This window comes from Maniola hyperantus, chromosome 11 (genome assembly GCF_902806685.2).
Source record: "Maniola hyperantus chromosome 11, iAphHyp1.2, whole genome shotgun sequence".
In the NCBI taxonomy this organism is placed as follows: Eukaryota; Metazoa; Arthropoda; class Insecta; order Lepidoptera; family Nymphalidae; genus Maniola; species Maniola hyperantus.
The window spans coordinates 2840141-2852237 of record NC_048546.1 but is presented as its reverse complement, the minus strand read 5'-3'; positions in this window follow the sequence as shown (position 1 = coordinate 2852237).

Below are 12097 nucleotides of genomic sequence, written 5' to 3'. Positions count from 1 at the left end.
TTATTTAAAAAATATGCACATACTTTTTTACTTATTTTATATCATTTTTAATCTTTTGTATTTTTTTATATAACGAAATTTTCATTTAAAATTTCGATAGTGAAAATGTGCTTATTAATGACCTTGGACGATCTAACCTAGGTTAGATCGTCCAAGTTAATGACTTATATTATTATATAATACAAAATAAACCTGACCGCGCAAAAGCCTACCAAACATAATTAGTAGTTATATCAATCAATAAAATGTTTTTTTCTTTCCAATCAATCATTTATTTATTGCACATTGGGTTTACATGGTAATTCCAATATGGTGTACTCTTTGTCCAAAAAAATTGGGACGAATCAAAGTGCGCCGAACAGATAGTACTTGTGCGGGTAGGTTCCCAACTACGTTTTCGATCGCACAATTGTGCCCACTTCATTTTAAAGTGGGCGTCTTTAGGAAATCTGTAAAAATAAAACGATTATGATAAATTATTACCTAATCCTCATCCTTGAGAAAGGTACACCTTTTAGCTACATATTACCCAGTTCAGAGACACCCTACCCCGTTTCGCGCCTATCACTAAAATTGCGTTGCTTTAATTTTTTTTTTAATGTATTAAGTACGTGAAATCACAGAAATCGACCAGTTTTATTACAAGTATAGGTAGCGAGAAAATTGTGGTAATTAATAATAACTATTCTTTACTTGACTTGAAGACGGTAATTTAGTCGTTAATAATAAAGAAAATGTTTTCATCGATATCGATAATCGAACCGCAATCACTATCACATGATTCTTAAAAATCGAACCTTATGTCCTATGCAATTAAATCTAATACTGAATTTTTTTGTAAAAATAACACTATAGTCTCGTGGGGAGTGCGGTATACTATAGACGGAGAGCCAGGGCCCAAAATACTGTTTGAATTTACTAAGGCTAATTTTTTTATAGTTCATTAGAATGGTTGCGTACACAAACAAACTGCGGTCAGTCAAGTGAACCTGAGAACAGTGACTCAGGTGCGCTATCAAAGGTGTCGTACCTGCGAGGTAATAAAATGAATTTACTAAGGCTGAAAATTCTTATATAACTTGTATATTGCATATAAATAAAAGTTGTAATGGTTAGTCAGCAGAATATGGGGACAGAGCTGGTCAGTATGCGCAAAAAATTAGCCTTAGTAAATTCAAACAGTTTTTTGGGCGCTGGCTCTCCGTCTATAGTATACCGCACTTCCCACGAGACTATAGTGTTATTTTTACTACTACGTAATTTCATGCTGTTCACGCGTATTCAAATTTTAACCTAATTTGTATATAACGAGGGTTGCAATTGTTTAGAAAAAACAAAATATAGTCTCGTGAGGAGTGTGACTCGTTTCTACCGAATTATTACGTACTCAATTACTGAATCGGTAAAGTTCTCGATTGTTATTTTATTATAATAATTTATGTAATTTAATTTATAGAAAGCGTTTATTACACCAAAAATACTTACTTATGAAATGAAATTCCATCTTTTTGTAAATTTGATGTGTTTGATTTGTTCTTGCACTCACTAACGGCACAAACAGGCATTTTTCACCCAGCGTGTAAGACGTCGTCACACATCGAAAACGATTCTGACAATGACAAAATCGATTCCGCAAACAATGTTTATAAACGCAGTGGATTAAAAATCCATTACTATTGACAGAGGGGAATAATCATGCGAGGCGCGTCCTTAGGTTAGATCGTCCAAGCGTAGGTACAAAGGATTTAAATCACTTCGTCAGAAGTCGTCGATTTGTAAACTAACTTACTAAACCGTTTCTGATTCTCAATCAGGCCTCACCAAATAAAGTTGTCAGCCACAATACTCGATCGAAATTTTAATTAATCCCTTTTAGGGTTCAATAAGATTGAAACATGGAAAGAGCAAAGGGTATTAAGCAAAGGTTTCTTGGAAAAATCATCGAGATGTAGTTGCCTTTCCTCGAATTCAGACTTTGATTTCTTTCATATCTTTTACCAGTACTAATCTATCTATATCCAGTATCCATACTAATATTAAAAATGCGAAAGTACGTCTGTCTGTTTGTCTGTCTGCTAGCAAAATTTTTCAAGGTTTTGGAACCAAATAAATCAGCGCCACCTCTAAGATACTAATGAAGGACCCGTTTGAAATCCAGGCGTCACTGAGGTTGCATTGGTGCTAAAGCACCAATGAGTCGGTGCCATTTTGTTTATTCAATGACCCTGTTCATACGAAGTAACATATAAGTCAATGTCTGCTAGCCTTGTCGTTATTATTTCGTCGATATTAGGTATAGATATCATCCCACAAAAGGTTCAAATATAATGTTATACCATTTTAGTTCACCACCGTGTCCTGCAGCAGTTAAGAGTTTTTTTTTACTTTCACATAATTGTTAATTTCATAAGGTAAAAAAACCGGTCAATTGCGAATCAGGCTCGCGCTACGAGGGTTCCATACTACAGTCGTATTTTTCGACATTTTGCACGATCATTCAAAAACTATGATGCATAAAAATAAATAAAATTCTGTTTTAGAATGCACAGGTGAAGCCCTTTCATATGAAATCCCACTTGATGTAGTTATCTTACTTCGAAAATTGAAAATACTAATTATTAGTTTATGACCACAATTTAATTTTTTTGTGTGATGTTACCACAAATTCACGGTTTTCAGATTTTTCCCCTAATGCCAGCTAAAAGACCTACCTACCTGCCAAAATTAATGATTCTAGGTCAACGGGAAGTACCCTGTAGGTTTCTTGACAGACCGACAGACAGAAAACAAAGTGATCCTATAAGGGTTCCGTTTTTCCTTTTGAGGTACGGAACCCTAAAAAAGACATTTTTACTGTATAAACCCCAATCTGTTCAGCATGCCCACGCAAATTAAGAGTACAAAAATCCAAACCCGGCTTATTTTTCGCGAGCCTTTAAAAATTGGAGTGAACAGGAGTTTTTGATAATGTCGCTACATTTCGATGTGGAGCACTCGCCATTTTGCCGCACTTTTATACAAGTTATAATTAAAAGGATCATCCAGTGCGATTCAGCGCTGATGGAATTTTTAAACAAACACTTACTCCTACCTCGCCAACTCTGCGATTTTTCAATGTATTTTTTTCAGACAATTAAAAACAGTAGCTAGGTAAATAGTAATTTTTTTGTTTGAATTTTGTACTATTCTTTAAAAAAACTTTACTATTTCGTGATTTGTTGAAAGTTAATAATATAAGTAACCCATATTAATATCCATACTAATACTATAAATGCGAAAGTGTGTCTGTCTGTCTACTGCCTTTCACGGCCCATCCGTTCAACCGATTTTGATGAAATTTTGTACAGAGATAGCTTGCATCCCGGGAAAGTACATAGGCTACTTTTTATCCCGGAAAATCAAAGGGTTCCCACAGGATTTTTAAAAACCTAAATCCACACGGATGAAGTCGGGGCGTCATCTAGTTAATAATAAATTACCCCTTAATACTATGTGAATTATTTACATTGAGATTATACAATATATGACTTGTGTTTATATCAGACCAAATGAGGAGATCTGCAGGAAAACTAGAGTAACCGATATAGCTAAATGGACTGCAATGCCGAAATGGCAATGGGAGTGGACGTCTATTGGTTGATAACAATGATGATAATCATGATGATAATATTATAACCCGCTCTAAGAAAATAGTTCCGGAAATCCGTCATCATCCTGTAATTATCGTGTAGCCAGTAGCACAAGTGTTAAGCCTCCCAAGCATTTCTTTGTACGAAAAACTATTACCAACATAATCTTTCGTAAAAATGTGGCTCAAAGGACATGTATCCGATACGTATATAAATTGGTCGGCATCGAAACCAATAAAGTGAGGGGATTTCCTCGGGCTCTTTTGTCCTTTGCTGATATCATTATCTTTTTGCGGACGTGATTGCGTTTATTGCTCAGTCTCCGCAAGAACGGATATTATTAAGGCCCTGGGTGATCGTACTTACCTACTACAAACCTACTACTTGTAGTCTAAGAGACTAGTTGTCTCCCGCGCATTCACGTGAATCCCTGTGCGATATTGAATGAATATTCTATAACATCGACCTAAGATACCTGGCATCAACATATTTCATGACTCAGCTACTGCATTCAAAAAAAAGCTCTTATCATTTTACGGTGGGTTCATCTCCTAAGTAACTTAATTATTAATTGTTTAGTTAAGTAGTTAGTTAAGTTCTTTTTATTTGTCTAGATATTTTGCAAATGCTGTGTACACATTTTATAGATACATTTATCAGCCTGTGTTTGTCTATAAGTGTCGTAGTTTGTGTTAAATTAATGTATTGTGTGTGTTCCTAGTAAATAAAATAAACAGCCTAATCCTTAGAATATATAATAATCCTGTACCAGATTGAAGATAGTTTGCCAATCCGCACCTGGCAAGCGTGGTGGACTATGACCAATCCCCTTCTCATTTTAAGAGGAGACCCTTACTCAGCAGTATGCTGGCGACGCAACGGGTTGATCATGATCACCAAGGCCCTGGGTGATCGTACTTACTACATAATACAGTACGCGGCCGAAAGTAATGTACATCGACCTTTAGAAGGAGATAGCAGATTTGTAGAGCGTTGTCTCTGTCGTTGAGACCGACAAAACGCCTTATGGGTATGAGTGAAAGAGACAACGCTCTACAAAGCCGAAATTCATGTACAGTATTTTCTGCCGCGTGCTGTACCTGATAATTGATGTTACCTAGAAAATCCTAAATACCTGCCTATTAAGTTTCATATTTTATCGCCCTCAATATTTTAGCTAAGCAAGTTAAATTGATGGGACTAAAAATAGAACGATCGATTCTTTTTAGAATATCCGCTGTGAAAATAGGTTGATTTTCAGTTCCATCTATTTGGTTCGTTAAATTTCCTGTCCATTAGAATAAAACCGGTAAATGCGAGTCGAGCTCGCATACGAAGGGTTCCGTACCATGGCGTGCCAGCCAGGCAACCTCCCAGTGTGCCTAGGTGCTGGTCCCTTTTAGATGCATCAGAGGTGAAGAGTATATTATAGCAGTATCCGGGCCGGTGCACCCCGGTAACATGGCTAATAATTTCTCTTCGGGGATATTGTTGGCTATGGCTAATGACCTGGCAGGGGGGAGGTTTTTCCGCGTGCCCCTCTAACTAGAAGAGGGCACAGTGGACGAGGCGGAGGATAGGTCGCGGGCGACGTGCGCAGGGTCTGCAGTTGTCGTCCGTTGGGTCCCCGGGTCGGCAGGTGCACACACTTTGGTGATGCGCCTCGGACATGCGGTGGGGGGACCTTGTGAGTGGGTCCCCGGTGGAGGGTTCGCCTCGGCGGATGTCGCTGGCTGGGTCGCGGTTGATTGCTTCGGTGGTCCGGTGACCCAGTCGCCAGGCGACGCGCAGGAGCGCCGCTGGGTTTTATTGGGTATTCCGGTCACCTCTCCGGTACCACATACCTTCCCTCCAGTTGGTTGGCCGGCTGGTTAACTGGCTGGCCTCCAGGAGGGGAGGACGCGTAAACGCATTTCCCAGCGTTAAAAAAAAGGTAGGTACGTAATATCGTACAAGATATGCCTATTTTTTTTTGTGTAGAACTAGATTTAATTAATAAACTGTATACCTACTAAAACTAACATATTATATGTATCTTCGGTAGCACCGAAGCACCTTTTCACCCAGTCAACCTAGCACCCCAAGTTTTTTTTCGATATTGTAAACAAGACCATTTTAATATCAACTTTTACTTCTTTACCCATTTTATTTCAAGGGAATGGAAAATTGTATCCACCCAAAGATCTCAGTAGACAATCTTTCATCAGAATTGAAACAAAATGAATGTTCAATAAAAAAAATCGTATTTCACTTTCTGTAGCGGTTCTCGAAATTTTAATATTGCCCTTTCTAACAAACGGAATACGAAATTGAAGTATTTATTAAAATGCAAATCTCTTGTACTCGTTACAAAGGCATTGTACCTACTTTAATATTACGAACGAAAAAAGAATAGAGAGCTTTCAAAGCTTAATTTGATACAACTATGTTCAATGCCTACATCTAATTCATCTCAAGCAAGACTATAATTTTATATTGCTACAAATCCTAATAATAATATTATAAATGTGAAAGTGTGGATGTTTGGATGTTTGGATTTTTGTTGCTCAATCACGCAAAAACTACTGGACGGATTTGGCTGAAATTTGGAATAAGATAGATTATACCCTGGATTAAAACATAAGCTACTTTTTATCCCGAAAAATCAAAGAGTTCCCGCGGGTTTTTGAAAACGTAAATCCACGCGGACGAAGTCGCGGGCATCAGCTAGTTAGTGATAATATAAAAAATAGTGCATACCATGACGCGTAGTAAATCCATTGAACGCCAAAATCAAAGAAGTTTTTCTTCATCTTTCTCCAATTTTTTAATTGATAAGCCAACAAAACTCTTGCGAGTACGTGCAGACAGTTTTATCTTTCAGTACTCCCTTTTTTAAGTGTCCGATAAGCGTCCACTCGTATACTAACAAAATATTTTACGGGTGAAAGATAAAATGCTTACAAAAAGTGACCTTTTCAGAGGTCAAGGTTCATTCAATTTCGTCACTCACATTTTCATTTTATCGTTGAAAATTATTATTGAATTTGAATATTTTGACATTGAGAAAAGATGCAGAATAATATTATGAATCTCATTTTATAATTTTATTCGATAACGAGGTAACGCTAGAATGCAATTTTTCAACGAATTATATTAGTCTCTGTTGCAATTAACGGTGTTAATCTTAATCTATATATATAAAAGGAAAAGGTGACTGACTGACTGACTGACTGACTGACTGATCTATCAACGCACAGCTGAAATTACTGGACGGATCGGGCTGAAATTTGGCATGCAGATAGCTATTACGACGTAGGCATCCGCTAAGAAAGTGACAGTTCAACCCCTAAGGAGGTGAATTAAGGGTTTGATGTAGTCCACGCGGACGAAGTCGCGAGCATAAGCTAGTAAACGATGCAGTCTAAATTGTATCTTAGAAGCGTGCTGACCCGCAAGAGGTGCCTATGGGTAGTTATTTTAATCTTTATTATATAAAAGGAGGAACTGACTAACAGAAAAACCAAAAAACACCTAAAAATAATCAATCAGCTCCATTTTTTCCATCCGCCTGTATGCGTCCACAGCTGGACATAAGCATTCCCAAGAGCGTATATAATAATTATTATTACCTATCAGCTTGGAAATAATCTTGTTATATTGACGTAAGTTACGCTTATGATTTAAACTAGCTTATGCTCGTGACTTCGTCCGCGTGGACTACACAAATTTCAAACCCCTATTTCACCCCCTTAGGGGTTGAATTTTCAAAAATCCTTTCTTAGCGGATGCCTATGTCATAATAGCTATCTGCATGCCCAGCCCGATCCGTCCAGTAGTGCTGTGCGTTGATAGATCAGTCAGTCAGTCAGTCAGTCAGTCACCTTTTACTTTTGTATATTTAGATTAAAAGTAAATACAAATATGTGAATAAATAAAAGGGATATCCAATCAATTTTATCTATGCCACTCTCGAGATGGATCACCCAATTCCCGACTCATCTTAATTCTACCGAGGACAATCAATCAAGTACAAAGACAAAGGCGTTTTTGTGGACTCTCCCGAAATTAGGTCCTTATGCCTTTGATGCCTACTTAGGTATAAACCCAAGATGGTCTTGTACTTGTACTTGATGGATGTCCGTAGTCTAGATTTTCTTAATAGAATATTCGAAAAGGTTTTTAGCAGTAGAAACTCGATTATCCGGCACTCGGTTATACGGATTCGCGATTATCCGGACTACCAACCGAAAATTGTTCGGCCAAGTGCGAGTCAGACTCGCGCACCAAGGGTTCCATCGGGTATTTTTTCCGCCAATTTGTACGATAAATCAAAAATTATTATGCATAAAAATCTGTTTTAGAATGTACAGGCAAAGCCCTTTCATGTGATATCCCACTTGGTATAGTTAGTTATCTTACTTTGAAAATTGAAAATACTATTATAGTGAACTACATAATTAGCACAAAACCCGCTTTTCTTCATACATTCGATTATCCGGATTTTCGATTATCCGAATCCCTAACGACAACAATTAATCCGGTTAATCGAGTATTTGGGTGAAATAAACTTATCTATGGGTTTTGTTTTTTGTCTCCAGGATGGAAGCTATGTGTACCCACAATAATTATTATGCCAAGATTCGCTGAGCGAATGGACCCTAAAACGGTAGCAGACAGACAGACAGAAATACTTCTGCATTTATTTATTTGTCGTTGAACTTTTATTTTTGTTTCTAATTTAATAGTTTGTTATGGGTTGTAATAAAATTCCTGAAATAAAATTCATTTATTTATTTATTATTTAATTATGAAGTAAGGAGTCAAACCCGCAGCAATGAGAAATACGATGCAACGCAACGAGACTAGATCCAAGTAGGTGGGAGAAATCGTACACATTATAATCAAGGTTTTACCTAACAGAAATACTACATTTCAACGAACATTTTCATCACGCTTTTTTGTGCCTACTATCTATATTCTATAGGCATAAAATACACTTATGTACTCGTATATTATACTGACATGACAAGGGCCAACAGAAATCCTTATTTCCCCCCGGAACGTAGACATTTCCACGACAAGTGTGTGAAAGCCCTGTGTATTGTTTCTAGCAAAGATTAATACATTAAATTTCAGTGACAGATAGGATAAAATCACAAAAGTCATAAACTACAAAAGCATATAAATAAGTAATAACATATTCACAAGATATAACATTTAAAACAAAAAGGGTAAGTACTAGCATGCCGACTGTAACATTGATAATTATGTAATATTCCTACCTTAAAAAATTACACACTAATTTCAGTAAGAAGCAACCTTTTTAAGAAACACAAGTGTTTAATAAATTACTTACACAAATATCACGCAGAGAATCTCCGAGCACAGCTCTCTCCATTGCCTGCTAAATGACTCTGAGCTTTCTTATAAGACCTATAGTTTGCTAAGATAGCTGCAATGTTAGAAATTAGCGACAATAATATTATTATAGTCAAAGATGAAAGGGCGCTCACCTGGAAGACAAAGTACTCAATCCAGATAAACGAGTTTTTATGACAAGTATAAAACATTAGATTGCTTTTTAATTTTTCATACACACACATACACACATACACACACACACACACACACACACACACAAGCACACACTTTTTAGATAAGATTCTCCGAGACACGGTTTCAACTAGTTCGGAAAATAGGTGCACATTTAGTAATTAGGTACAACTAAGTAATTTACGTCACAGTCATATCCATGTTTATTTTATAATATTTGAATTTTACATTTTGTTGAGCCCAATAAATTTTATCTTTATCTATAACGCAATTGGCCGCTCTAACAGTTAAATCTCTTTGGTTTTGAAGTTGTTTGTGCGTGTACCGGCCGAGAGCACATAAAGTGCGTTTCATGACAAGTGGCAACAGTCACCACAATGCATAGTGAACAGCAAGGCTTTTATATGCCTTTGACATTTAGTGTTGCACCATAGACAAGTACTACAGCAGGTGAACAAGAAAAACAGTAAATTATAGAATCCGCTAAGAAAGGATTTTACAAAATGCAACCCCTTAGGGAGGTAACCCTTAAGGTTTGCATTTTGGGGGTACTAATAAGGGTTTGAAATTTGTGTAGCCTACGCGGAAGTAGTCGCAGGCATAAGCTAGTAATAAATAAATAACTTAAGAAAAAAATTACATGTATTTAAAGATTAAAATTTACAGAATATATTAAATGTTATAAAATAATTATAAATTAATTTATTTGGTAAGGTAGGTATAATAACAGACAACTCTATAAAATCAACTTAAATCTAAATTAAAAGAAAAAAATGTATTAAATTGAAACTAAATTAAATTAAATCTAAAACCTCATCGAGAGCACCGCAGTGAGGCATTGTACCTACCCAAGATGCTGGCAGCATTTACCGATTTGTATGGCCAAGCGAATTTTTTTCCCAAGGTAGCTGCCAGCTCTCGGGTCCCCGGTTGACTCGATAACCATTTTCGAAATTCCCTCAAAAAGAGCTCGAGCCACCGGGCTTCCCGACCTCAAGGTCTCCACACCAAAAGGCACGAATAAAATTGTAACTCAGTACATATTATAGCAATTCAATCACGCATTTGTATTGTCCAAATTTCATTCCGAAACGAAAAATATTTCGGATTGTGGGTCGGTGTATAGAATTTTCTAAAAGCTAACATTTTGTTCAAAAGTGAATCGATCAAACTTTTCTGGTATTTTCAAACTAAACGCTATACAGACTGATTTTTCTTTGTTTGCGTTTTATTCCAAGCACTCAACGAATAGTCGGCAAATATTTGCAAAAACCGGCCAAGTGCGAGTCAGACTCGCGCACCGAGGGTTCCGTCCTACAGTCGTATTTTTTCGACAACCAGGACTTAGCAACCAATTGCACGATATTAGAATGAATAGTTTCATACAACATCTAGTCGACGCCTAGTAATCTTTGACTTGGACTACAGGTATGCGAGATACCTTATTACCAGATTGATCTCAGCTATACGTCGTAAACCTTTCTACCGAAAATCGAACGAGCCTACTTAGACTTATCTATGCTATATCTATGTGGTCGACATCCAACCCACTCGCACAAAACGTTTTTGATCAACGTTTCTGGTATAAGTCCCGCAAATTGCTTTTGCGCTGGAACCATGTCTCATCAACATCGAAATGACGTCATTTTGACGTCAGCCGAATATACCATCAGCTCGAAACTTCAGTCTAGTTCTGACTTCACTAAAATGGCAGCCACACGCGCATTAGCAATTTGCGGGACTTATACGAACCGGTAAGGTGTGGAAAAAAAATTACAAGTTTTACAAGTGTTGTTTATCAATAATTAAATTAGTTAAAGTTAATAATAATTACGACGTCTCTCAGGTCGTAATAATAAGGGTCATTATAATTGTGTATTATACAATTATAAACACTCACAGCTAGACATTTTTCATTTAGCCTTAAAAAATGGTTGCAAGGGAAAAATTTTTACTCCTTAGAAGAATTTTTCCAACATGATAAAAAGCGTTTTTGACATTCTATTGTTGGACATTATTTAAAAAAAAAAAAGCTTATTACAGTGCCTATATTCGCTTGGTTTTGACATTTTAGTTTGAGTTTAATTTTATGATTTGCCTGTATTTTATAAACAAATAGTCACACTCAATAATCACAACTGTTAACTATATTTGTACGCCGGCCGCCATGGCTAATGTGCTGGACTGTTTCTTAGATTTAACATCTTATGTACCACATTATGCAAATAAAGAATTATTCTATTCTATTCTATTCTATAAAGTGGGCACAGATCAAAGGGTCACTATAATATTATTATTATTAAAATGGCCACAGCTCAGATTGTTGCGCGTTTCGTTTATCTTTGTAGCCATTCTCAGAAACCAACCTAAAGTCAAGTAAAGCAACTGCTCTGCATTCTCCGGAAGTTTGAGCGTTACTTGGTACAGATCGTTCACTATAACTTGTCCCCTGCCGTCAGGTTGGCACCATTGCTTTGTATGCTTTATTCCTAAGATCTTAGGGTTCATTATTGTGTGATTTGCAATGGTGCCAACATAACGTCAGGGGACAAGTTACAGTGAACGGTCTGTATGTATGTGTATCGTATGCGTACCTACAACCTATATATGAAATTGTTTAGAATATTATGTACTAGATTATGCCCGGGACTTTGTCCGCGTGGATTTGGGTTTTTAACTATCCCGTGGGAAATCTCTGGTTTTCCGGGATAAAAAGTAGCCTATGTCACTCTCCAGGTCTTAATCTATACCCATGCAAAAATCACGTCAATCCGTTGCACCGTTGCGACGTGATTGAAGGACAAACCAACAAACCAACAAACAAACACACTTTTGCATTTATAATAAGGGTACTGATGAAGGTCATTAAGTTTTTTTCAAAATTAGAGGCATTTAAGCATTTTCATGAATACACTTAAACTGATTTAAGTAGT